This window comes from Morone saxatilis, unplaced genomic scaffold (genome assembly GCF_004916995.1).
Source record: "Morone saxatilis isolate NCDOM2014 unplaced genomic scaffold, NCSU_SB_2.0 Contig17, whole genome shotgun sequence".
Lineage (NCBI taxonomy): Eukaryota > Metazoa > Chordata > Actinopteri > Moronidae > Morone > Morone saxatilis.
Window position 1 is genome coordinate 13,444,081 of NW_023339729.1, and position 4,716 is coordinate 13,448,796.

Below are 4,716 nucleotides of genomic sequence, written 5' to 3' on the forward strand. Positions count from 1 at the left end.
TCTTTCGGCTGTCCCTTAAATACCTTATCACCTTTCCACATAGAGCCAATAATATTCCCTTAAACTTTATGACACACTCAAACGCAAACACATATGTACACAGGCAAGAGAAGGGGGGTATCTCTCTCTCTTGATGCCGTCTGCACCCCCCTTCAAACACCCCCCGCAGCCCCCATACTATCCCCTCTCCTCTATGTAGCACCACAGATGCCCATGTTGCCCTGCAACAGCTGTCTCACCATGTGCCCTACCAAGTGTTGCCACCCAATGGAGGGGAGAGGAAGTGAGGAGGAGGGAGGATTTGGGTGGGGAGGGAGTAAGGGAGGGTGCTGAATTTGGATGGGAGGGACAGGGTCATGAATATTATTATTTTTTTATTTCTTTTGTCATCCTAAAAAGGAGCTGTCGTTGTCTACGTGGTCATCGTGTTTCTTGCTTTGTCTTAACTATCAATGTATAATCATACAATAATTTTTACTGCATCCACACACTCTCAGTATTTCTGTCCCTCTCGGCCTCTCTCATTTGGTTCTGCATTCGGTTGAGGTGATGGCCAGCGCCCATGTTTCCCCCCCCGGTCACAGGAAGCCCCTGGAAGCAGAGCAGAGAAGGAGGGAACGTCAGTCAGGAGGCGCCTTACTATTGGTGCAGCAGGTTAGCGACACTCGTGGTGACCAATGACCAGAAGAAGGGTGCATAGTAACAGCAGGGCATGGAGAGAGGGTATTTTCAAATGCAAACACTGGTCCAAAAAGTCAGGTGCAGGATCCAGGCTCGATCCAGTGACAGAACAAAATGGAGGGCTGGGATGGTGTGCCGCCATTTTGGGGCAAAATATTTTGAGTATGCATGCCATGTCTCCTTATTAAGCAGAAATAAGCAGTTAAGACTGCAGTGCAAAGCTGTGGTGACAAAATGACCCTGAGCATTAGTGTTTGTTTGCAAAAAATTCAACAGCACACAACTAATGAATAATTAATAGTACTTTTTTTTTTTTTGCTAGAACACAATGTGATTTAAAGGTGCCACAGTCCCTACTAAGCCACTCTAAATATTCTGCTAATTACTGAAAGTTCTTTCAAAGACAGACATCTGTGCTCACAGAGGAAGCCATACCTGTGACTTTCTTTTTTATTTTGAATTTGGAAAAGTAGAGCAATGATGGCACAAAAGATGCCAGGACAGATGGATCCAAGTGTAGAGTACCATCCCAGAAACTGATGCCATATACTTGTCCCCTGTGGTCTTTACTGCATGCTAAATAAATGCAGTTGAGAGCCTGAGACGCCCAATAAAAGAAAACTAATAAAAAAGTATACAAAAAAGTACGAGAGGAGTTGGGAGTGTATTTGCTCCTTGTGTATTTGTTCATTTAATTTTGAAGGGATGAAAGCAGACAGGCATAAAGAGGGGCAGACGTAGAGAGATCACAGCATCGTGTACCGTATTGGTGGGTAGTGTGCCACACAGTCTGCCTCCTAAAGCAATAAATCTGAAACAGCATAATAGATAAACGCAATTCAGAACACAAAATACCCTGCGAGGGAAAACTAATAAAAAACTGAGTGATTAAGTGGAATCAGAGCTCTTAGGCAGTATCTGGAGATGGGAGCTGTCGCCATACAAAGACCAGAGCGGGCCAACACAACAGATGAGAGAGCATAGGGACGGGGGGCCGAGAAAACGAGGGCTAAAAGCAGAGGGAGCGAGAGACAGATGATGGAAGCGAGGGATGGAGGAGAGAGAGAAAAAGTGAGGGATGGACGGGGCAGCAGATCAGAGGGAGCCTCTAGTGTGTCTTGCTCTCCCTTTAAAGAAGAGCCAGGAAAACAGATTAGGAGTCCTCTTTTCTCCTGGGGGAGCACACACACACACGCACACACACACACACACACACACAACCTCCATTCAACCGCCCTCCTCCTCTTCACACAAACATACAACTAACTAACTTTTACACCACTGACCTGCCCGGCCCAGAACAAATCCACTCGGTGCTGAAGTCGTCCCCGCTGACAGAGAGGGCGGAGACGAGGAGACACAATGACAGCCTGTGTGTGCTGCAGTTCAGATGACCTCACATCAGGTCACGTTTGCTAACTGTTTAGGACACAAAGAGGAATGATGTCAGGGAGTATCTGCCTGCTTCAGAGAGATGTGCACACACACAGACACAAATACAGACCGCAGTGTGTCATTGTGCCCTTGAAAGAAGGTTGTGTGTTTAATATTTTTTAATAATAATAATAATAATGATAACAATAATAATAATAGGGTTGCAACTAACAATTATCTTCATTAACAATTAATCTGTTATTTTCTAAATTAATCAATTATTCATTTAGTATATGAATTGTGCAAAACAAAGGTCAAACATGCCCAACACATTTTCTCAGAATCTTCTTTTGTCTGATCAACAATCCAAAACCCAAAGATATTCAATTTACTAAAGAAAAAACAGCAAATAATCTCAAAGCAGGAGCTGAAACAGCAAATGTTTTGTCAGTTTTGCTTAAAAAATGACACTGACAAATGGCAGAATAATTTTTAATCAATAAATCAACAAATATTTCAGCTCTAATAATATTAAAACACTAGTTTTGTTTGTAATCCACATTTCTTCCAATAAAACATTTCTGATTCAAAACGGAGCTTGTGCTTTATCAGTTGAACTGCGTGTGTGTGTGTCGTGTGTGTTATCAAAGCTGAGCCTAATGTCAGCCGTTGATAAACCACTGCAGTGACGAAAACCCAAAGACAATTCTGCACACGTTACACACGTCTCGGCCAAATTCTTGGAAAGGTGAGGTCTCTCTTCAGAAACACAAACGTCTCCTGTAGTCTTCACGTCACACTCTCCGGATGTTGCAGGTTTGACTCTGGCTCATAATCTTTGTCCCTGACCTGAGACGTGAGAAGCTTCACAAAGAGTTAAAACCACAGAAGAAGTACTTAGATCCTTTACTTAAGTAAAAGTTTTCCAATGTAACAATACTTAATTACTAGTAAAAGTCTTGCATTCAAAACCTTATTTAAGTGAAGTATAATAAGCAAAATGTACTCTAACTGTCAAAGTTTAATTCAGATGAATGACCCCTTTTCCTTTTAGTGTTTTATTGTTATGTTTTATATTATTGGATTATTAACATAACATATTAACAGCATTTTAATGTTGCAAATGGTCAAAATCGAGATAGTTTTAATTACTTTATGTACTGTTGTGTAGCTTAATTTATAATCAAATGATTGTATAAAAACTATTCTATGTTGAAAAATGAATATGTTGTATCGAAAATACAATATTAAACCGCAAGTAAAAAGTGACCAAATCTGTCAAATAAATATATTAAAAAGTACAACATTTCCCTCTTAAATGTGGAGTGTAAGCACAATAACATGGAAATACTCAAGTAAAATAAAAGTACAACATAAATGTGATCATAAATATTTTCCACATAATTAGATTGGACATACAAGGGGTGTGTGTAAATGAATTGTTTATTTTTATTGCTGATTAACTTAGATATTGAAATTATTTTTTTCCTGACATTGTCAGACAATAATTGACAAAAAACCCAACTCAGTCCTCAAAAAAAGCATCACACGTCCTTTATGACTTTATTCAGGAATGCATTATAGATCGCCTTTCAGGTGGAAGGAAGTTTGGTTTTATTCCAGCAGCCATTTGACTTGTGGACAGTTGTGGTACAATACTATAGACTGATAAATGCACTTACAGTTTTTGATATAATGTGCCTTTTGTGATGCTGGATATTTAATTTCCTTCCACTAAACACTCCTTGAAAGAAAGGAGATGACCTTTTATTTTCTAGTCTAAAATCATTTTTTTTATTATTAAAGTGCAATCCCCTTTTACTTATCAGAATATGTGTTTGTGTTATGGGGGTCATTGTTCCAGAAGGCGGATGCTACAGCCTGTAATGAAAACATATATTGTTCGGGAGATCCCTGGTGGTCTAAGGCTCAGACCATGATCACAAGTTCCCTGGTCAAATCTGGATGGGGACATTAACTGCATGTCACACTCTCTTGTCAATGTTCTGTCAACCTCTGCTGTCAAGTGAATTAAAAGCCCAAAAAGCCCAAAAGAAAACAATCTTAAGAAAATAACGGATTGTTAATGTCTGTCTTTGACCTCTGCAGATGATTTCAGCATCACTTGGGATCATTTTAGAGGCCTTAATTCTTAAGCGTTTCATAAAATGAAACACAATTAGACCTATATTATTGTATACCTCAGCGGGAAAACTCTCCTGGAGGAAACTGCAGCTGCTTCAAAATCTGTAGGTTAAAAAGTCTCCATGACTCTGTAGAGGGAATGTGCTCGGCTGGCAGCAGCAATGTGAACATACTCCACCCTCCATCCCATTCTCCTGTGCCAGGGCCGGGCATTCCTCTCCCCTCCAATGGCCGGTTAGTGCCCACTCTTTTTCTCTTTCTTTCTGTTGCACACAAGCACACACAGACTTACTCCCTTTTTGTCCCTATGCAACTACTTCAAACCCAACTATTTCCTTCCTTCCTTACTTGCCACATACATTTCTTCATTTCCTCTTTGCAGCAATCCCATCCTTCATTTCTCTTCCTTCCTTCCATCTTTTTTTTTCCTTCAACAACCCTCCATCTCTGTGGCTCTCTCTCTCTCTCTCTCTCTCTCTCTCTCTCTCTTTCTCTCTCTCCCTCAGCTGCTCTCTC

General features: G+C 40.5%; 1 long non-coding RNA gene across 1 annotated transcript in view; it reads right to left on the reverse strand.

The window, feature by feature from the left end:
• Positions 1 to 354: 354 nt before the first annotated feature.
• Positions 355 to 4,716, reverse strand: part of LOC118327449 — an 8,902-nt gene continuing 4,540 nt past the window's right edge. Inside the window, exons 3-4 of the long non-coding RNA XR_004796692.1 lie at positions 1,968 to 2,100; positions 355 to 591 (exon numbers count right to left, since the gene is read on the reverse strand). This is a non-coding gene — a long non-coding RNA (uncharacterized LOC118327449). The remainder of the gene's footprint in view (positions 592 to 1,967; positions 2,101 to 4,716) is intronic.